The sequence below is a fragment of the Pseudopodoces humilis genome, chromosome 9 (genome assembly GCF_049639895.1).
Source record: "Pseudopodoces humilis isolate 2021_Gansu_Grassland_sample_001 chromosome 9, ASM4963989v1, whole genome shotgun sequence".
NCBI classification, from domain to species: domain Eukaryota; kingdom Metazoa; phylum Chordata; class Aves; order Passeriformes; family Paridae; genus Pseudopodoces; species Pseudopodoces humilis.
Window position 1 is genome coordinate 12,505,929 of NC_142208.1, and position 24,058 is coordinate 12,529,986.

The 24,058-nt window shown below is 39.4% G+C and overlaps 1 protein-coding gene across 9 annotated transcripts in view; it reads right to left on the minus strand.

Annotated features, from left to right (window-relative positions):
- ZMIZ1 (zinc finger MIZ-type containing 1) overlaps nucleotides 1-24,058 on the minus strand; it is a 338,900-nt gene that overhangs the window by 232,446 nt on the left and 82,396 nt on the right. Inside the window, exon 1 of one of the 9 annotated variants that reach the window (XM_088059855.1) lies at nucleotides 14,538-14,562. The exons of the other annotated variants lie outside the window; for them this stretch is intronic. The gene's annotated coding sequence lies outside the window, so the exon portion shown is untranslated. Of the gene's footprint in view, nucleotides 1-14,537; nucleotides 14,563-24,058 lie in introns of those variants that run through there. 9 annotated transcript variants of the gene reach the window in all.

The window sequence follows — 24,058 nt, forward strand, 5'->3', positions numbered from 1 at the left end:
TTTATGATAGGCTGCTGCTCCTGCAGATGGCAGGACCATAAACAGGCATCATTTTTAAAGCCTGAAGCAATCCATTACTTGGACAGAAACCACCTGACCTTTTAGAATATTTACACTTTTCTACCGAAAAAGAAAAATCAGAGAACAAAACAAAAGGAAAATCAGCACAATTAGCTGTCCTGCAAGACTGAAGAGAATATTGCTTGTTTGAAAGTCAGTATTTAAAGTAACAAGCTTTGCGCTATTTGGGAGATCACATTAAAGCCACAAGGTTGGCACCAGGGAACTACTCACCCCTTCAAAGAGAAAATGTTATTTGGGATCACATCTTATATGATGCAATTTTCTTATCTCCTGGGAATGTAGGATAACAAAAGAGCCTATTTATTAATCTCTAAGGAAAAAAACCCCAAACCAATCAACCACTTTAATGTGTCATTAAAACATTAAGCCAGTCCCTTTTAACACCTACTAGGCATTTGAGAGAAACTAGTTACAAATGGACAGTTATTTTTCTACTACATTGCAGTATATACACTGTAGCATTTGCACATACGGTTTCTTTTTCTGCACCAGTATTTGGATTCTTGGGATTGCTTACAGTGTTCCACTATGTTAACAAAGGCAAAAACAAGAGAAAGGTTATAAAATTCTGGATCTCTTTATGGCAAGACTTCTAGCTGAAGAGAATGTAAAGGACAGCACCTTAATAAATTATTCAGGCCGCATCTTCAGATAAGGACCCAGGTGGAGCATCTGGCCCTATACTTATAGTCTTCTCTTTACTATATACACGAAATAACCACAGAATATGGTGAATCAATCATACAGCCAGCTTGCCTCTGCTCCTCTGTCTGAGGCTGGTTTGTGTCAATTACCACAGAAATATCTGCTTAAGCAGGAAACTAATTTCACAAAAGCACATTGGGTTCATGGGCTTTCATCAATACTTTTTGGTTGCTGCAAGTAAGTAATTAACATTAATGTCAACATAAAGGATAGAAGGAGGAGGAAAGTATTAACAAGCATAATATAAAAACTGAGCTGGCTGCTTCTTCCCCATACAGTACTGCCATGCAACCGGCTCCTAGTCCATGCCTGAAAAATGAGTTATTATTAATTTGGTCGCTAATTTTACTTTGCATGATGTAAGCAAACAGCACTACATTTTCCCCTTAACGAACGGCAATTATACACAACATTAGTTTAAAATACAACAGAATAGCACACAAACCAGAAGTCTTTTGACTGGGCTCCACTCATGCTAAGAATAACTTGGCGCACACGTACATGATGCTAAATCTGCCAGTGATTTGCTTTGCTCCAAAACTCCCCCCTCTGCATCTTCTACAAGATCCTAAATACACGAAGCTGCGTTAAAGCAGGAAAGCTATGTATTGAACCTATTTTTAAAACAAATTTAATTTCTTTGAACTCAAATGCAAGGGACGGTTTCAGCAGTTTCACGTTGATAATCTCATGCATTTTCAGCAGGCACAAGGGCTCTTTATTCCCAGCCGCGCACAGACGCTGCCCGCCACATCTGCCAGCCCACAGCACTTGGGCTCAGCCCAGAGACTCTGTCAGCGTTCTGCAAAATCACTGGTGCAAACACACAAAGCTGCAGCCCACAGCTCTGACTCGCAGGACACAAAATATCCTTAGAGATAACGTCCCCATGACCACGCTAAAGAGACACTAAATAAATTCAATGGCTTGGGCTTTGTCATTTTGTTTTGTGCTTTTGTTTATGGGGGGGGGGGGGGGTAATTTTTTTTTTTTTTAAAGGGTACTAGATTTTTGCTTGCAACCCCCCACGCCCCAACATTCATAAGTACAACAAAAAAATTGCAGCTCTCAGAAATAATTACTGATGCTTCTTTTACAGTGCCTCAATGACGTGTCGATTTTAAGATAATCCAAAGCCTTTAATTCATGGCATAGTATGTGGATGCAGGTAGTGACCTCAGGCTGGCTGTTCCAGAACTCTGGTTCAGCCTCAGCACACCTGGGATGCACATCCCATTTCAGCTGACTGCCACCTCTGGGAAGGAAGGAGGGCAGCTGGGCTTGGCAGAGCTTAGCTCCATGGCCACTTGCTAAAGGCAGTGTTAGGAGGGACTGTATAACCTGGCGTGGGGCTGCTCATGGAGAGAGTTCAGAGGGAGGCAAGGGCTGTGCTGGAAGGGAAGGGGAAAAGAGACCTCACCATCAAGTGAGGGACAGGGCCATGCTCCTCCTGCACCCTAAGTGGTTGTTATTTGTTTTTTTGTCCAATGACTCGTCTGAGCATACGCCCATATTTCCATTTATGCTTTCCATTTATGCTTTCCATTTATGCTTTCTTTCTTTTTTCCCTACATCCTATTGCATTACTCTAATTCCTTTTCTGTAAGGTCCTCACAACAGCATTGCCCTTCTGTTATTTTCCCTCTGTCACTGTTAAGATGCAAACTAAACCCTTATACCTAGACCACTCCCTGCAGACTCCTTTCTGTTCCTTCTTCCACCAAATTCCCTGGACATTTTGTACTGAGTTTTAGACAGTAAAGACATTTAGTCAGTAAGGAATATTATGCCCTTATTCCTATTTCACTATTAAAATGACATGGTTCTTGTCTGAAGATAAGACCATGTAAACAGCTTTATAGACTTTAACAGTATCACCAATGAAACCTCATTGAGGACCTCAGCAATTTCTTGGGGAAGAAAGAATATATAAATGACAAATGCACACATACAAATGACTATGCAGCAACTCTGCTACTATTCATGAGGTTAATTAAGTTGTAGAGAAAGAAAACCAGGCTTCCAACATCATACCGAACTTCCTTGTCATTATAGTTCCAGACTCCAGATTAGCTACAAAAACCACAAATAACACCTCATTATCTATTTTTCTTTCCTAGAAAATTCTTGCTAGAAAAGTTGTGTCTTAACACTTGCTTCACATCCATTCAAAAAAAACCCCAAAAACCCAAAAGCACCCCAAAAAAACATCTTTGTGTTTTGGAGATTGCATTCATGTGAGAGATATTCAATATTTGCTACTGTAATAAAAGCATAAACTGTAAGTTGGACAGCAAAGCATTTGTGAAAGACATCACCCCTTTCTTATGTATAGTGCCACAATCATATTTACCTCCATGATGATGACCACAAGGCAAGCTCACAATGCATATAATAACAATACAAATAAGAAACTCAAACTAGTGCATTCACACTGCACATTGTCTGTACCACCATCCACCAGAGCCAATCCTTTCAAGCGTAAAAGTGAAGGTATTATAATTAGAGAGTTCATAATGCCCTTTAATCAAGTGTGGAGAGGGAGCACAGTGGGTTGTATACCAAAGACAAAACCACATGAAGCAGTACAATGCTGAGTGAAAGAAAGGGCACACATATTCTTCAGGGAAAATAACAAGTTACTACAAAGCCATGTTTGTTTTCAAGTACTCAATCAAGAGTTTGCATACTAGGTAATTTTGCATCATGAAAATAAGTTATTTCATAAACTGAAAATGAAGTAAGACCACAAAAATGTATTTTGATTCTTACAGACAGAAAACCCCAGTTTCAAGTTCTTAATTTGTGAATTAATTCTTTGTAGTTTTGCTGAAAGAATTAATTGTGCTTCAACAAGATTATAATTGTTTTTCTCCTATAGCTTATTATTCACAAAGTGCTTTATAATAACTAACCAGTTTCTGTGACACCTGTAGCAGTCTCCATGTAGTGAGGCTGAGACAACAGTACCCTGAGTTACCAACAGAAGAACAGCAAGGGCCAAGTGACATCAGGAGTAAACAAAAGACTTTTCCATAATCAGCCCATTTTTCCAGGGGTCACATGGATTATCACAATCAAGATAATAATGCAAATGCTCTTCCCTGTGTCTCAGAACTGGACTGGGAATTACACTGATTCTCTCCCATAAAACAAAATATGCTTAAAAAAAAAAAAAAAAAGATTAGTCAGGAATGTCCCCTTGCAAATGGGAAGGATCAGACACTGACTTGCATGTTTTAGATTTGGCTCCTGACAGGCCTGAAAGATCTTGCAGATCTGCTAGCCCAGGACTTGTGTTGCCAGAAGGCAGCAGTGAACACAGTACACAAGTAAGGACCCTAATGACAATGGCTGCAGCTACTGCTCATTCCCATTCTGATACACCAGAGATGTCTGGCACTATTCTTTATAGAAAAAAAAAGTCTACTCCTGTCCTAAGCAACCCGTATTTTAATCATACCATAACGATTCTAGGAAAACATCAAAAACAGTTTCCATTTTATGTATGGAGAAACTTGCTTGAACACAGGAGCACCACCACTGAATGTTCCAAGAAACCCACATGGGAATGGGAGCACAAAGTGTTTAGGCGTTATCTTGATCTTGATTTGAGACTGTCAGAGGCCAAATATAATTCTTCATTCCAATACATAAAGAACAATAAATATGCCTAATGTATGTATCCAATATATCAGGTAAATCTAAAACCACACAAGCAGCAGTTGAGAAATTCTAGCAGAAAAACGATGTGGCAGCACAGAGCTTCCAAAATGACTCATGGGCAAGCGAGAGTCTTAAGACTGAAGTGTTATTTACAGATTTATTCCATATATAACAGCACATTCTCAAATGGCTGCAGATCAAGAAATGAAAAGGTCTGAGCTAAAACAGAGTCCGATTTAACAGCCATTAAGGTCACAAAAAAGGTTCCCATTGGCTTTAGCCAGCATTGGGTCGTACCCTGGTCACACCACTACACAACTTCCTTGTGCCTTTCAGCTTATTCGTATGACAGCTCCGCACTCAGCCGATCCCAAAATAGCAAGGTACGACCTTTCATCGGCCTGGATATTCTGCACAAACAGCACAACACCCCTAATGGCCGAGAAAGGACTTTGCAAACTGAGAGACTACTTCACCATACACTGTAGAGTCCCACACAGCCTTTGCCATCTCTAGAGAAGCACTGGGTCATGAACCATTTATCTTACCATATTTTCAAAGGTTTACAGACTAGTTTCTTCCTCCCCTGCCCCATCATGCTCAAGTCCTTTTCCATAATTCCACCTTTAAAGTAAAAAAGCCACAGAGATCACACGCTTTTATCACTTATTCCCAAATAGCTCATTAATTTAAGAACTTGCATTGATTTTATTGAAATTATTCATTTACAGATTTAAAATACTTAGGTGCTTAAGTTCTGTAGGAATGAATATTCCAAAACATCTGTTGTCATGAAAGGGAAATGAGATATTTGTACATCTGCACTCTAAAAAGTATTATTGAAATATGGGAGAATGCTTAAAACAAAAGAAAAATACAATTTAAAGTACACCAAAATAAAAAGGCAGGACAAATAGTCTAACCCTCCCTTTAAAGACATACACCATAATTCACAGCTTTGAAATGGATGAAATAAAAGTCTACTCTTTATCAGTGGAGATGCTTGTCACCTTAATTTCCAATATGCTATTTTTCCATAACTGTGGGGCATATTTCCAGTTTAGTCTAAGGGATATTTAGGCACATGATGTTAAGCACAAAACTTGAGGAACATGAATCAAGTCGAAATGTTGCAGAATACTTTAGCCACAAGCTGTAGCGCCCATCAAGCAGGGCACATTCGAGATACAAATCATGCTGTTCTAATATCCTTAGGGATTTATCCTGCCAGCACCAACTGACAGTTTTGCTTATGAGAGACACTGGCAAAATGGAGCCACAATAAGGACAAAATGTACCTGAGATCCCTTATTGAAGCAGGTAATTTTAATTAATGCTTAATTCTATTGCTTTTGACTGTGCCATGATACTAACCTGTTTAGATTCCCATCCCTTTCACTCTGCTTGCATGTGCAGTGTTGATTCCACAAACATCCCACAGGATATATAAAGAGTAAATACCCATATATACACCCATACCAACAAATATCTGGCTGTACTGATTACATACCTCAAATGCCATTCATGTCTGTCTTTCGGAAAGTCTGCAGCACCTTGTTTGAAAGCCAAGCTTTTTAACAGTTGCAAACTGGGAAAATCAAAAATCAGCACCCAAATCCAAAACCGAAGGTTCCTATTTTTCTGTATGTTCAGTAGAAAAAAATTGTTTTATTATTTTCTCTTGCTCTATTAATTGCTATCTAAAATATTAGCCCTTTATTTGCACCACAGTTTCTTGTTAATGCATCAAAGTGAAAACCGAATGGATTAAAACTATTCGGCATCTACTTCAAATAAATGAGTGCTCCACACCTAAATGCATTGCATCACATCTCCTAATTTTTTTATTTCAGTCATTTTAATTTTCCCTTAGGCAAGACACTAGAATAATCACTTTATTGTTACAATTACTGACAATGACCCTCAGAAGGTGACAGCATTTTGATACCATTTGATTACATTAGTCTTAACAGATCCTAATGAAAATACAAGTAAATCCTTTTTCTTATCATTCTCATTACTTTCAGCAGTCACTATAACTTAACTGCTCAAAGGGCTTTAAAGCATATGCAGAGCACAAATGAAAGATACATATACACCTTTTATTTAATTCACTGAACGAGTCTAGGGAACCTCTAAAAATGAATTCCCAAGTGTCCCAAGATAAGCTGTCACAGTGCCAACTGGGGTTAACCCTGTACAACACCAACAACACAGCAGCAGCCCACAGGAGAAAAGACCCAGGAAGGTGTCCAGCCAAAAGCTCACATTCTAAGCAAAAACAAATAAACAGGGTGTACCTGGAAGGGCACAAAAGGAAATAAATATGCCTATTATTACTGACTGACTTCTTGCTGACACTGCAGAAGTATTGAGTTGTTAGGTGGAACTTGAGCCGAGCAAGCAGGGAAAGGAAAATCTTATAAGGAAGCATGTCCCATATGCAGAAGGTGATGCCAGCAAAGGAGTAAAGACTGTCATGGGAGAGGCAGGTGGCCAGAGCATCAAGACTCACACTACTGAGAGAACAGCCTTCTGGCAAAGACCGTCACCTACAGGTGCTCACATCCACAGTGCCTGGAATCGCTCTGGTAAGCCAAACACAAATGCACAGCTCCAGAGGGTAGCTGTCATCTGTATTTCCCTATCTGATGGCACCTCTAGAAAACAGTGAGACGTGAGAAATCAGAGTAGCCCACAAATGAGCCAACTGTGCTGAAATCTGGTTTGACTGCGGAGGTCAGGACAGCTCATCAGCCAGCTGCTCTGCTATGTAAGTGTAACGAGACACTCGCAGCTTGCTGCCCCTCCAGTGTAATTGCACATCTTGTTCTTTGTAATCATCCTTACCACTTATACGCTGCTGTAGAGACAGAACTAATCCTCCCAGATCCCACTGAGAGGCAGGCAGAAAGCATTACCATCTCCATTTTACAAATGGATAGAAATATATATTACCTACAGGAGTCAGTTAACGAGTGGAACAACCTGATGCACTTCCACAGGCCTGGGAGGATTCAGTCTTGTGCTCACCAGTGGCCAACTTGGCCAGCAGAGGTCAAGTAATTTGTCAAAAAACATAGGGTGTTATTGAGAGATACAGGATAAAAACTTACAGCGCTGAAGTGTGCTTTGTTCTCAGGCCACTGTAAAAACCACACCCAGTAAATACCTTGGGCAGGTTGGTTTGGGATTTTTTTCTGGAGTTTGGGGGTCTAAAGGTTTTTTTGTCATCATTTTGGGGTTTGCTTGTTAATAAACCAACACATAAGGTATTCTAATTAAAAATAAACTAAAAGAAAACTTTTAGTTTTCTATAAGCTACAGCTTCTCAAGTAGAAGAAAAACTACCTATAATTTAATCAGTCCTGAAAATAAGAACAACTATTACTTGCTTTCTGTGGGATTCAGAAAATAAAATGGTAGCTACTGCCAGAAGAGAGAAAGTGACTAATAAATGAAATGTGGGAAAAAAAGAGGGCAGCAATATACAAATGACATGATGTATACACAGGAAGTAATAAAATGAAAAAGTAGCATGATATCTTTTTTCTTGTTACGAGGCCACAAATGCCATAGTAGATGGAGAAAGTTTCAAAAGGTATTTTTTATTATTTTAAAGGTCTTAAAATTCAAACTGGGTAAATGTAAATAGTTATTTCTGTGTTTAAAGCTGAACATGATCAATAATAGCTAACCAACCATTCAAACTTCCACGACAATCATGAAATAATATTATTTGTTCCTTGAATTCTTCTGCAATACTTGATTTACATTTTCCATCTCTTATGGATTTAGCATTGCTAGGAATTTTGGGAATGGAAAATGATCCTATCAACTTGGTTTAAACAAGTTTAAAGATTCTAAAAAGCAAGCTTTTAAATACAATTATCAACACAAGGCCAAGAGTGAGGCTGGGGAATTGATGCTGTATTATTTTCAGATCCACTGCTATTGCTCAGCCCCTTTTCAATGTACATCAGCCATCAAAGTAGGAGTTATACAGCTTAGAACCCTGCACTGAAGTTGCTTCTCATTAGTAGGAAACATCCACAAGGCTGTTTTAAGACAAAGATTGATAGTTTTAGCCAGGTCTGCACACAGAAACATCAACACAGTGGATAGCTAGATAAACTTTCCCCTGACATCTGTCTTTATGCTGTTCAGAATTTTTCCATTCTTTGTTAGTGTTCTTTTTTTAAATTCTCAGCTTGAACAAAAAGCAGAAAGGTTATTTTTCATCACCCTTAAAGGAATCTTCTCCAACATCTTAGACTTCGGTGGGAGGTAAAAGGAGAGGATCTACCTCAAGAACTAAGCTTAGCAGCCAGCTACTCCAACCAGGCTTTCCTCTGGTGAGGAACAAGCTAGAACAGCACATTTCCCTTTTCAGCAATGAACAAACAGTTCAGTACCTGCTCATCTGATGTACAAAAAAAATTAAAAAAGCATGATGCTTGTTTGTTTGTTACTTGTTTTCAGGACCTCAGCTGAAAGAAACTTAGGTTTCATGGAAGGCACTGAGGCTCATTTTCTGTTTGTGGATGCCAACAGGATTCATTACTGTAAAGTAAGATTGTTCTGCCTATATTTAAAAAAAAAATAAATAAAATTTTGCTTTGGAAGTGGATACAGGGTTGAATATACTTTGCACAACTGAACTCAGAAGACATGAAGGTGAATTATGTGACACTATGTATCTGAAATCCAACATTAACATAAAAAATAACTTTCAGATAATCAATCCAGCTTGTTTACTGAACTACCTGGCTAACTGCCAAAAGACAGCGATTTCAAGGGGTTTTTATAGATTCACTCAGGAAAAAAAAATAAAAAAATCCATTTCCTAGAATAGGAGTCACAATTCACCAACTCCTTTAGACAAAAGAAATGGATTAGAATTGTACCTTTTTTCAATCTTCTGTTACACAGCTTTACAGTCAAAACACACATCTCGGGATAAAGCAACTCGCCTGTTTACATTACCTTTCATGTTTCCACATGCACAATTTGCCTACCAGTTTTTAGGGATTATGTAAATAGTTATTAACGTCATGTGGTTTTAACTACTAGGAGAATATCCCAGATAAAATTGCTCACCAAATGACCTTTATAGCTTTCCTTTAGCACGGAAAATTAAGCAAGAAAGTCGTGTAATAATCATATGTGCTTTTTAAATAACAGTATTTCAGAGGGAATGTCTTAATTTTAAAGAAATAAAGCTGAGTTTGCACAAACCACTAAGACACCCAACAGACAACAGACACACTCCAAAAAATCTAGTATCAAAGTGCATAAGCATAAAATATTTCCACATATTTTAGGGCCCCTAGAAATTATAACAGCTATCTCTTAAACTGATCTCTCCACTCCCACTAATAATCATTTAGTACTGCAGGGATCTCTTGAGCCACAATGCACTCAGATCATTCTTGGATTATACAGCACCTAAACACATTTTAAAAGCTTCTTACAGATACAAATATATGTATACTAAAGGCAGGTAGAAGTCTACGAAGATGAAATCAGAAAATTTAGTATTTTTGTTCTTTTCTGCAACATAAAAGTTGTTTTTTGGTTTTGTTTTGTTTTTTTCCTCCAGCAACTGAAACTATTTTGGGCCAAAAACTGAGGCAGGAAGAGGGGGGGAAAGCAAAAAATCCAAACCAACCACCCCAGGGTACCTTGAAACAGCAGATACACATTTTCCAGCTCCAGTTACCTTGTAACAACACAGGAAGTTTCACTCTACTAGGATGTCAGAGCTGGCAGTATGGCAGAAAAGGGCCAAACTTGTATCTCACGAGGAAAGGGTGTGGCTGTGATGTGAGCCAGGCACAGCCTGCCAGCCAGCACCCAACACCAGCTATTCACCAGAATGGCACACACAAACCTCCTGCCTCAGTTTCTCCACCTGAAGCAACAACATTTACCCACCTCACACCACAGCCCTGAAAAGGTTGAATCATGTGTGCAAAGTGCTTTTAGAATGAAAGCACACTTTATTTCTCTCCTTTCAGCACTGGCAGTCAACCTTGCAGAAATCTGAGTAGCTGGGAGCTTCCTTTTCAGCCAGTTATAAAAGTCACGGTTCTCCTGATAGCTCTGCGTGACCCACTTCTCCACCTCGAGCCTGCTGCAGTACTATTTAAATGTCGAGGAGTTTATCAGTATATAACTGAAATGTTAAGGGGGGAAGCGTATTAGTGGGGACAGGAAAAGGCAAAATTTATGACACATAAAAGGCACTGCTTATTCAGATGAAATTTATTATATCCCATTTGAGTTAAAATATCACATATGTATGAGACCGTAATGAAACCATAATCCAGACGGGAGCGGAGAGAGGGCTGAGTGAGCTGCGCGCTTGTGCGGAAGGAATTCGCTCCTGAGGCCTGGCAGGCAGAGGCGTAACCAGCTGCCTGTCTGCCCGTGTGTGCATGGCCAGCATCAGCAAAGCAGCAACAAAGATCCCTAAGGCCCTGGAAATTAATGGAAGTGAATTGTGGAAACAAATCAACAAAGGAAGATGTATCAAAGGTTTCAAATCTATTCAGTATTAGATGTTGTGGGGTAAAGGCACAATAAATCACAGCTGATTAGCGCTAAGCCTGGCTCTTACTGCACAGCAAGTACCAAGACAGAAACCCAAACCCTGTGGGATGCTCCAGCAGTTTCCAAGACAAAAACGTGAAAACAACAATTTCCATAGAAAGGGCTCTTCCGCAGATTATTTAAAGCAAGTGGGTTTAGTCTATTCCATCCCTTACACAGGAGGCTTGGAGGAGGCTTTCCCTTACCCTTCCTGTCGATGAAGCATGGCTACTGTTGCTGGTTACTTGTGGAAGAAGGAGTAGGAATACAGCAACTGGATTGCTGTACTTACCACTGATTGCTGATTACCACTAGACATGTAGTGGTATAAACAGAGCTCAGTGAGTCTGCCACTGCCCTCTCTGCTGAAGCTGCCAGTGACTCACTAGCCAGGACACATGTACACACACACACATAATCCTGTGTAAGACGAGCCACAACTGGACTTCTGTGCCTCCTTCTCAGAGGCTTCTTCCCACACTGCTGCTCCACCACGTCTTGTCCACCTCTGACCAGCACAGGACTGTACAAGGGAAGTCTGCATTTACAGCCTGCTGCTGGCATCACTGTTAAGGAACAAAACGCAGCAACATCAGAAGACATCAGCCTAGCTCATTTCAAAAATTTTAAATTTCTTCAATACCGTCCCCGTAGCTCCCTTTGCAAATGCAGCACATGCTGTACACATCTTTGGTTCAGTGTGTACTGAGAAAAATTTCAAATACTGAATTAAGGAAGTCATGGTCCAAGGTGCCTGTTATGAGTTGACTATGTCATCAAGAAGTATTATTACTGAATACTTATTTGCTAGATTAAATCACGATTAAATATTTCTAGAAAGCAGGATAGCTGTCTTCAGCAGCACTTAACTAGGAAGCCTGAAAGCATGGCAGCACTTACAGGAACCACTCTTCCATCAACTGCTCACACACAGTGTTACAGACAGCTGAAGCTCAGAGACCTGCAATAGCACATCAACTGCTGTCCTGGGAAGGCTTCTCCTAGAATTCACTGGCATGCTCTATCTTGTCTCATCCAAAAATAAAAAATCTTCCTCCGTTTCTCATCCTTACTGCTAAAACAATTCAACCACAAAAAAACAGGACATATGTCCCTGCAGAACACAAGACAGACAGTTAAGGACAGACAAACTTAACTAATTTTCCTCATTTTGGGCAAGATTTTGAGAAAATCCTTATGAGAAGTATTAAATCAATATACTATGTTTGGCTTTTGCCTGTTTATGAGCCTCATACTTCGTTAAACTTGTAAGTTGGTATTAAGTGTTACTATTGAAACAACAAATATGTGCATTATTCATCAAACAGGAAACATGTAGCAAACCCATAAACCAAGAAATACACTGCATTTGTGAATAGCATAAAGAAATTTTGTGGATATATTTCTGAGCATCTAACACGAACTTTCACTACAAACAGACTACTTTCTCCATATGGACACTCATACAAGACTGCAGGTGTAGTTAGAGCTCTAACACACAGGATAGCCTTAGCAACAGTGGTCAGAATTTAGGAATTCTTTAAATAAATGTGTCATACAAAGAATGGAACATTGACAGCTAAGCAGATCATAAGCCTTCTTAAAATGCAAGTCAACAACAGCTAAATTGTATTAATGTTTTTACATCGTTATTTTCTGAAATACAACACACGCCTACTGTACTGAAAACAAGAACTTTTCAGAAAACAATGAGAAATCTGGTCCAGGTCAGTGAGAATAAAAAAAGTACAAGAAGCAAGATGTCTTAGCAAGGGCAAATATTAAAAAAAAACCAAAACCCCAAAACATAACAAAAAGAAATACCATATTAACTAGCAGTAGTCTGTTGTTATCTTTTTTAAAATACCTTAATTCATAATACTGGCTTATAGTTGCCTTGAGTTAACATACCAAATGTATGACTTCACCATAAGCTTCATTGCAAGCAATGCTTACATCTCCTCGAGTCTGGTACTTAACTGAGAAGGCAGTATCTGGAACATGTGGCCATTGAAGCAGTAACGAGCAGCAGAAAGGGGATTTTCCTCTAGATACCTTCCTTGAATTAGCTTGACTTGCCCTGTACAAACATCCTCCATGGTGATACTGTCTGGCAGGACATGCTGCCTCTCCAAGCCTACAGAGGGGCCAGCTGTCCAATCCCCGGCCAGACACGGGCTTGGTGGCACTGCCCTGTGTCCTGCAGTGAAATGAACAGTTCGTTACCAGACCATGAATTTTCACCATCCCTTTTCAACTCACTCCAATTAGGAAGCGCCCCTAGATAAGCCAAGGTGCAAGAGGACTCGCAAAAGTAGATGCTGTGATTTGTGCTAACGAGACAGAAATAGCAGCATGACTGAGACCAGAGTACATGCCATGACACGTGCAGCTGTCTAAATAGCTCTGCTGCCACTGTCACTGCGTGCTAATGGCATTCCCTTCTGCTTGGCCTCGTCTCTCCACTTTACACAAGACCTTAAAAATTCAGGCCCTTCCAGCTCCACCTAGACTGAACTACTTATTTAAGTAAATAGGAAAAATAGCCACACAACTGGTTAAAATATCACTCCTTTGGAAAGGAGTGGGAAAAAGTTTGGATCACATGGCAAACACATAACTACCTCTTATTTTGGGTGTATTAAAGAAATGGTGGCAAATTTTTGGTTTTTATTCATCTTTATGGAGGTCCTTTTCAAAGGAAAAGTAGCAGGAAATAAAAAGCATTTACACCTTCTGTACATTAACAATCAATGCAATATTGTGAAACTACCAGGAGGAATTTCTGTTTACCTGTCGTCTCCTTAAGAACTAATTTTATTGGATAAACTACTTTGTGCTGAAGTACTGCATGCATTTTGTGAGCTTTTATGTCTGAAATGGCTTAGAATAATTTCAAGCACAAGAATACAAGTTAGAAATATCCCCAGTAATTTACCAGTCCAACAGATGTATGCCCATGGCACTGTCATGCTTCTTAATGTTAAAACCTTGTGTTAATTTCAAGGGAAGAAATCCACAGTTCTTTATTTTGAAATTTATACTCTAATTCCATTGTAATCCCAGCCTAATGTTGGATGCAACACTCCTGAAACTTCAGTTTCTTTTTCAAAGCACCCATGCAACCTATAAGATCTATCAGGAGCTAAAAATGCCAGTCAAAAGACCTTTCTTCCCTAAGTCATTATGTGTCCTTACAAAAGACATTACTCCATGCCAAAAAAATCCAGATCAAATCATTTTGGAGGCTTTGGGAGCATACTTACTTGGTAAATTCTAGATGCCATCACAGGAACTTGGACCTAGACTTCTATTTCAGATTCTAAACTGGAGAGAAATTTTAGATAGACCAAGATAAAAAAAAAAATAGAAGCTTATTTGTGACTGGATTGTGGCACCAGAGTATTAGAAACCAGCTAAATACAGCAAAATACACACCACTTTTTTACTAGCCAACAATAAGGATGCTAAAGCAGAAATTAGCCTACCTTGCTAGCATGAAACATTTCTAGTGAAATACAGGGCTTTTCTGGGTCTGTCACCAGCCAGAGGGATGCTGCTGTGGACAATAAAATAAGGCCCCAGTGATCAGACACTCAGGGCAATCAGTCACCGAAGAGCAAACCAGGCACTGCTGTGCCTTCTGCTAAAATGTCTACATGGCCCACAGAAAGGATCTGCTTCCAGCTAGTATCATTTTGGGTGCTGGGATTAATGAGTCCCATCAGCTTTTGTAGGCATGAAAGAAAATAGAGATGGTCAGCCCTCGTATATGAGGGCTTTTTACCAGCTCTAAATTATCAATAAAATACCATTGCTTCAAAGGAAATTAAACCTAGATGTCAAAAGCAACACAGAAAATCACTTCCCAAAAGCAAGCATTTCTTTGCCAGCATATTTACAAAGCACCAAATGGATTCAGAGCCCAGAGAAATATAGCAGGTTGAGAATTTACAGATTCTTGTTAAAAAAACCCAACAAACCAAACTACCTTGTATGTGGCTTAAAAGGGAACTGCATATATAGATATACCATTAAAGACTGAGCCATCCTGTTTCAGGCAGTTAGAGAAAAGAGAAAAGCAATCTTTATGCCTGCCAGCCCAATACAGAAGTCAGAGCCCTAGATTCCTTCTTGGCTTCAGCTGCAGGAAAAGTTTATATCCAGTGCAAGGAGACCACAGTCACCAGTGCATTGCCCCATTCAGAGCCGTGGGGCATTGCCCACTGCTGGCACTGCCACGCACCTGGGCAGGAAGGACAGGTGAGGGTGGAGAAAGCCAAGTTTGATGGAAACATTGAACATCTGTGCAAATTAATGAGTTCAACTTAATTATCTCCCAACAGAAAGATTAAATAGGGTGCAACTGGTGATATGAAATCATCCTAATGGGTTCCACTGCTTGAATCCACCACTCATCAAACTGAATTGATTTTTAAACAGTGGAAATTCAAACAACTCCCATGAGAAAGTAACACAATTCCCATCTCAATCAAATACATTGTAATAGTTACATATGAAATGTGATTTTTCAAGAGGGAGAGTCGATTATTTCTCCATCTTTCATTTCTGTAGGAGACCTGTGAATTGATGGTATTATCAGTCAGTGCTGGAATACCAGCACACACTGAGGATGTAAAGTGTACAAGCACACTATGAAGAGTATTTTGCAAATAACTTAAAAGTGCTCTTTTAAATAAAGGCTGTAGCTAGGTATTACTCCTTTTTCAAGCAGGACAGTTAGCATATTGTTAAGATGCTTATAATCCAAATCTTCTAGAAATAAACTTGAAAGTATGCAAATGTCCTTCAAGTAATTTAAGATAGCAATTAATTTATATTTAATAGTATGTTCCCAAAGCAAATATTTCATATTCTGCTGCTAATTTTGAGTATCCAACTGAGCTACTTCAAGTATACCTGAATTCAGAATGTGTCATAAATACTTTACACAGTTTTTACTTCAGCATGAACAATTTCTGAGCAAAAATCACTACTGAGTTCAAGGAAGACCTGATTTCAGAAAAAAAAAAAAAGCCTGCATATTTTAATTAAAAGACCCCCCACTGTTGTACAAAACTAATCCTTGTCTTTTCACATGTATATGAGAAAATTTCTACACAAATACAAAAAGTATCATACATCTCTTTGAAGAAGTTTTTCTGCCATAACCTCTGAGGACAGTCTTAACTTCAACTATTTCCACTTAATTTCATCAGAAAAAGATATTAAAAAAAAATGTATCTACAACTGAAAATAACCATCTAGACTATCTGAGATGCTGCCTGATAAGTCCTATCTGAGACATGATTAATGTGCTGACAATTTGCCAAAAGAGGGTCCATTTATCTGCTCAGTGGGCAAGCAAACATTTGTGAGAACAATTGGTATCTATGCAAGGCAGCCACAGACTGAGTGGTCATCAGGTGTTAAGTAGCAACTGACATTTTAAATGGAATCCAAGGGCTGTCAGCATCAAAGGTTCACTGAACTGGAGCAAGTGAAAGAAAGGTAAAGGGAAGGGAGCAAATGAAGCAGCTGGATGTCTTCTCAGTGGTAGTTCTCTCTAATCTTATACCAATGGTATCATCAATACCAAAACAATACAGCATTTCCAATATTGGTTTTCTGTAGTAATTCTTCATTATTATATCATACTTGCATGAAAGGAAATCAAACTTACACAGCTTTAGAGTGAGGCTCTATTCCAGGTGACATCAAAGACTAAAATAGGAGGGGAAAAAAAAAGGAAAATAAGGAAAAAAAACCACCCTGTGCAATGTTAAATGCCTAACAGGAGATGACAAATCAAATGGGAATTACTGTGGTAAAAACATAATTAAAAACTTGATTGAAGTTAAACAGAATTTACATAACACTACAAATTAACTTTATGCTGAAAGTATTCACTGGGAAAGCAATAAAAAGGCATTTCATTAGTAATCTATATTTAAACAATATGTACAATAGAGTTGTTCTAATGAGAAATGTAGGGTTTTTAATAACAGCAGTCTCCAATGACTGCCAAGAGACACTGCTATCATGGAGATCTCTGCACATAAACAAACAATCTTTGGCAACATCATGTGTGGATTGTAGCCCTGAGACCCAGCACAGGTCGGTGCTTTACAGTTTCTTGTTATAAATTAACTGCCTCAAAACCACTGGCACACAGCCCTGGGCTACCCATTTATACTGGGCCTCCTAACTTTGTGTGAAGGCACAGCCCAATTTTAGCAGGACCAGGATTTCTGCTTTTCTTAAAGTTTTCCTTCTTAAAAATATATTACATTTTCAGAACTACACATCTGTTGCTATGACATTTCAATCATATTCCTTTAGAGACACAAACTATTTGTGATAGTGGTGAAGAATCACATTGCAATCATTAACTAAGTCACATAACACTAAATTACTGGTAAAATAGTGATAACGAAAATAGTACTAAAAGCACATTAAATAGAAACTACCCAGAGGTGCAGCATTCCCTCCAAATGCTAATGACAAAACACAGACAGAAGAAATGAGCTACTAAAATCCCAAGATAGAAACTTCCTACAACCCATGATGGAAAACATAAATACAGTCCACCCCAGACTTCAGAAAGAATCCAAAAAGATCCCATTCCCTTAATGATTTTTCACTTCTTCCTTGTATCAGTCAAACATGCTTTGGTCTTTTTCAAGCCACAGATTCTTTACAAATTCTGATGAAAGTTTAACAGGCTCATAGCAACAACCCTGCTTGGTCACCTTTTATAAATAATCCAGTTGTCTCCTCAGGTCACCCAACCACACTCTTAGACCCATGTCATAAAACCAATGGGGTAGTTCATATCAATACTGTTTCCATATTTTTACTTTGTAAATCTAGTGGCAAAATACACAAAAAAGGATTAAGCTGCCTCCAGATGCAGGTAAATACTTCTGACAGCTTCTGGCTAGAATTGGGGTTTTGACACTTAGAGGCAGCTTGCTGCCTTTCTCTACCAAAAACATTTCAGGAAGTCCAACTCAGGGAAGAGTAACTCTGAAAGAAAAATAATCAACCTAGAGAAGAAAATTAATCAAAATCTCTGTTAACAAGAATGAAACATAAAAGCTTCTTCTGGCACTTTTTGACCTGACCCAACCATTTTTGTACCTTTCCCGTAAATAACTGTTGTGTGCTCTGATTCTGTAAAGTAGTATCTAGTAAAACAAAGTTAAACCTACAAAAGCAAGATTTGTTTCTGTGTCTTGGCATGACAAACATCAGAGAGCTGCAGGTGAAAAGGGGCACTGGATACTATGAAACTATAATGCTGAAATGGATGCTACCTTCAAATGGACTCCAGAATATCCAGAATAAGACTCAAATCCTTTGTTTGACATGTTTCCCACCTAAATGAAAGGACCTAAGTTAAATGGCTGTAAGCCAAGTGGTTTATTTCCCAAAGTGCCCCAAACACAAGCCCAAAGAGCAGGAATCAAGGGAGATGCTCTGCAGACTAACCCAAGGACTGTAGAATAAGGAGCTGTTCTGAGACATGGAAATGGATTGCAGGTTTTCTGCTTACTGCTGTACTGCTGTGCTCACTGAGAGACTGTCTACATGCACACCCCCAGGTTTGTGGGTCTGTGTTTTAGGAATCAATATTTCATTTTTATGCCATTAAACAGAAAAATCATAAACAATGTCTCTGAGACATGTTTTTTTACCAAATTGAGTTTGTTTTGGGTTTCTGTCAGTAAGAAATAAAACAAGCAAATGGTGCTTCATCCTGTTTTGGCTGCTGAACTGCATTAAAAATATATATACATAGAGATTAATTTCCTCATATTTGTTGAAAGCTTTTCATTGATAACATTTGTTGAACACTTGTGCACCATGCCAGTTTCACTCTTCCTTTCCAAGCACCCCCCCAAAGTTTTAGAATTTCTTTCTCTAAAACATGTATATTTCAATTTTAAGAAGAACAAAAAGCAAAACAAACCAGACCACTCTATCTTGCCTAAGCACATTAATACCAATGTCATCTCCACAAATGGGTTTTCTTGGAGTAGTAAGGAGACAGCCAGCTTACAGATCCCTTTAAGTAGATAGCTAGTCAGGAAAGATGCACAGTGAGTAACATGACAAATCTCACCAGAACCTCTTTCCTGGCAGAGCAGATCCTCCCCAACTTGTTGTGCCAAGGCTGGACTTCTCCAACTGGTAGAGAAGGGCAGGAGGAGGTACATTGTCCTCGGGTTCACCCAGGAGCAGTGAGCTCAGGAGAAAGGAATTGCCCCATCAGTTCCGAGAAGAGCATCGACACACTAGAAAGCAGGCTGCACTCAGTGCTTTTCCTTTTTTAACACGGTGTATTTATACTCAAGAGAATGCAGCTCACATGCAGTATCGACCCAGGTTGGAGAGACTGCACTTTCACCACAGAGGGACATAGAGAAGGCACATGTTTCTAAAAGCTTTTTTCTATGCTAGCCTTATTCTGTACCCTGAGGACAATAAGCAGTCTAAAGGGGATGCTGGATTTCAGGGCAAAATGACTTAACTAGAGCTTGCAGAAGGAATGAAAAATATTAAAAAAATGAATTACAGTAAAAACCACAGGTCCAGCCAAGACTGCAAGTCCATTGTGTTATGTACTGTGCAAACCCATGGACAAGAAAAGGTATTTCAAAAGGCTTGTAATTCAATGAATAAAGAGAGAAGATCCATAGTATTTTTAAGGCCACATATAAAAATACAAATACCCAGAAATATACAAAGAAGTGGGTTTTTGAAAATTGTTGCAAGCTTTATATTTTTCTTTAGATAAAGAGCTATCAAATTATTCTTATCTGCAACTGAATTATTCTTATCTGAAACTGAAAAAAGTTGTGAATTTATGTACATATGTTAGGAAAATGGATATTAGGAAAAACAGAACCAATGATGAGTGGGAAACTGGATATTCCGCTATGCCTTTGGGTTACTGATTATAAGTAATTACAGGGCAGACAAACCTCCCAAAGCCTTGAACAGCTCTACCATCTCCCTGTCCACAATGAAATTCTGTTCTCTGCTCCCTCTTCCAAGGGTGTGCCATGCAGGCCAGCAGGTAACTGCAGTAAAGCCATTGCTCAGATCTGAAAACAGGATACTGTGGTGTACAGCAACACTGCCCACTGGCACAAGACACCTGTGTCTGTACCATGGTACATTCTATTTCTAAAGCTCAAATTGTTCACATCAAGCCAGCTCAGCTGTATCCACAAAGACATCATAAAAATCAGAAGCAAGCATTGTCTTCCCACACATCACAGACAGTCCTATTGTAAAATCTTTGTTTCCAGATTTGAGCAACCAACACTAAGTGCGTGGTACCTAAATCCACAGCAAGTGGAACTGATTAAGAAGTGGTAATAATTATAAAATTGCTTGCTGAAGCAAATGAACAAAAGGACAAGCTGGGCTAGGTCCTACATCTGCCACCTCCCTTCTGCCACTGACATCTCCTTGCACATTTGACAACCTGGAAGTATCTGTAACCCACATTATACATGAGGAGGCCACATGGCAAAAGAGACCTGGGCACATTGGGAAATTTATGACTTCTGAGAAGACCCTTAGCATATGCTTTTTTTGTTTTCTCTTAAACCTGTTCTGTCTGAAATAGGGACAGGAATAGCAGCACAACTTCAACTAGCCCCTAGTCTGTAGCTAGACCCGCTTCACAGAGCAATAGCCACTCAAATCCCTAGAGAAAAGAGCAGAATAGACAGGAAGCAATCTGAGCGAACAGCTCACCCAGCAAATTGGGAAGAACTTAGAGCCCAAGACATCTGCTCAGCCTGAGCAGTGTCAGTGCCCATCTGATCCTGCTTTACCTCACCCATGGCCCACACAACTGCTTCTCATCCCTGCAGGAAACTCTTTATGCAGTCCAAGTTCTCTGCAGACAGCAACTTGCAACTAACTCTACAAGCGCAAGGTGGCAAGGCAAAAGTAAGCTTTCCAAAAGTGTACCAGAAATGGATGTCTAGACTAAAAAAGCTCCTGAACTGCACTTGAGACAGAGGGACTGCCTTGAAACATGGTGCAGGTCAGCATGGCGTCCTGGAATGGAGCAAATGCTTCCTTCTTCCTTGTAATCCAAGAGCTCTGCACTGCTGCCTCAACACAGCAGCCATGGCAGCCACAGAGACCATTTAGGTGAAAAACCAGAACATACATGAGGTGGAAACCAAGGGATTTTGCATTTTTTTCATAAAAGGAGGAAGAAGGCTTTAGCTTTCAGAGACAAAGCATTTAGAAATACACTAGTTGTTGGTTTAGAGTCACTTGCTGGACACTTTGGCAAAATGAGCAAGCTGAGAGCAAACTGATCTAGTATAGCAAGTCTGTATAAAAATTATTATTAAAAAACCCTCAATTATGGGTTAGAAGAATTGACAAAACCTAAAAACTACACCTACAGAAGATACAATCTTTCTGCAAAGACAATCTACATCCTCATTTGATGTGTTGCACAGGTAAGAATTTTTTACAAACTGAGGGAAAACTCACTTGCCAGATGTTATACAAGAAAACCAAAAAGTAATCTGCCATCTTTGAAGCTGCTAGACATTGTAGGAAAGAGAAAGAACACTATTTTCAGCTGACTGTACCCAATGCTTTTGCTGTCTTGCTCCACGACCCAGCCTTGCAATCATCTCATGCCTGTAGCAACCTCCAAAAATATACTCTGGCCTGCCATTAAGTTCTCTATTTATTACGAATTAACTCTGATTTTTTTTTTAACCAATATTCTTTGTGCATCTATGCACATAAGTGCATGCATATTTTGTAGATTTATTTTACACAACACTTTAAAATAAAATAAAAATATGTGTTAATGGCAAGACAGAAATCTCTGGTAAACGCTCTCTTCCCACTTCCAGTAAGCTTACTGGAAATAACATCAATTCAGCAGTCCATGGCAAGTGAAAGTATGAGTTAGTACATGTTAGCTAATGCAAAAGGACTTCTACAAATCTAATAATTACACTTAATTTCATATACAAAGGTCAGCATTAAATTCTGTATAGTTTTGTATTTCAACAGATTAAAATGCCAGCAATAATTTAGTGAACACAAGAAATAATACCACAACATTAATTACCTGCAAATAGCAACACTGCACAGATTTTAACAGGGTATATTGGAAGCTATACAGTATTTTAGCTAGTGCACACACACTTCAGCCATTTTTAGACTGCATCATTAAAAAAAGAAAAAAAACCAATCCCCAAATTCTAAACCTAACAATTTCTTTTAGTACTCTAAGTCAAAATAAATGCAATTTAGTTGAAAAGCTGAGTAATTTCCAGTTGTGAGAGAAGAGGAAGTAATAACTGTAGCTGAGGTGGAAAAGCAGTGACGCAGCCAGCTTAGAGCACCACCACAACAGGCAGCTTCCCTAAAAACCAAGGCTGAGCCAATGACTTCTGAAGAGGCGTTACTAAACAATTTTATCTCAACAGTGCACTGCCATGATCTAGTAAGATGTCCTCAAGTTTCACTATGGGTGTGACAGAAGAAGGGGATATTTATCCCATAATGAGCCTGGCTTCCCCACCTCTAATCTGCAGGCCAGGCTGACAAACCAGAACTGACAGAAACGCCACACGAGATGAAGCAGATTGGGTGACTACTACAGAATAGACCCAAAAAGGCTGGTTAGCCCATGAAAAGGGGAAGAATATGTTGGCATCGTTGCTTGTACTCAAAAAACAAGCCTGTACTATTTAAAGGTGGGGGAATACTGCGAGATGCAAGGATGTAAGATTACTTTATAATAAAAATGGGAAAAACCTATTCCAATTCTCCTGTGCAAGCATGTCATGCTTTGACCCTCTGAGCTCACAAAGTCACACCCAAATCCATTCCTCTCAGTGTCTTCATTGACAGGCTGAAAAAAACAAACCAGCCCATCACTTCCCTCCCACTGGGCCTAGCACTTAAATATTTAAAATACTTGAAAAATGCATCCAAAATCCACAAAATCAAGCAACATTGATCCTAACATTCTGGAAGTGGAAGAGAAAATCACCTAGCTGGTATATAAACAGCAACCTGAAACAGCATCCCACTGGCACAATGCTGCCTTACAAAGCCGTCAAGGAACTGGATTTTAAGAAAACCATGATACACCAAACAGCTGCTACCGATGGTGTAATTTCTATGCAGGACAATAACAACTAAAACAAATAATCCTGATTTCATGTTTCTCAGGTGCACAGAAGGAAGCATCAGCCCCAGCAGAAGATGCATTTGTGCAATGGAAGGCACAGAAAAAGCATGTGGGGCTGGGGGCAAGAGGACGTGGGAGGCAGGGATGGCAGGGGGCATTAGGGAATGGCAAGAACTTGGCTTTCCCCAGCCAGATGGGTTTACCACGCTGAGCCAGGTCTGGACAGTGTAGCTGCAATTTATAAATGCTGAGGCAGGCCAAGGCGAGTGGCATCCCTTCCAGCTGCCAAATTCCAGGTAATTAGAGCCACTGGAATCCTCGGCTCCCTGGTGGGTGCCAGACAGAGGTGCAGCAGCAGGGAAAAGCCTGTTACTGGGGTAGAGAGAGGAGGAGTGCTGCTTTATGGCAGCATGGTAAATCAATTGCATTTCTTATTTCCACTGCTGAATATTATTATGCTCTCTGCACGGCTTTTATGAATGTTTGCCTTACCATAATCTATTTGCCAGAAATCAATAGTATCTTCTCCTTGCAAACTAGTAACCAATGTCACCATCTTTCCAGCTAGAAGATCAGCAATCTTCATCCACTGCATCCAGAGCAGGAAACCTGGTTTCTTAATTGTCATATTTCATACAAATCTTCAGCTAGGAAAGCAGAGAAATACACCTATTGCAAGGCAGCCGCCAAGAGCTTTTAAATCAAAGCCCATGTCTTAAAATACACTTTTCCATTGAGCAAGTACAGAGGTACCATTGCAGGCCCTCATTAAAGAAACAGTTCCTACCAGGAATATGAGCATTTTGAGTC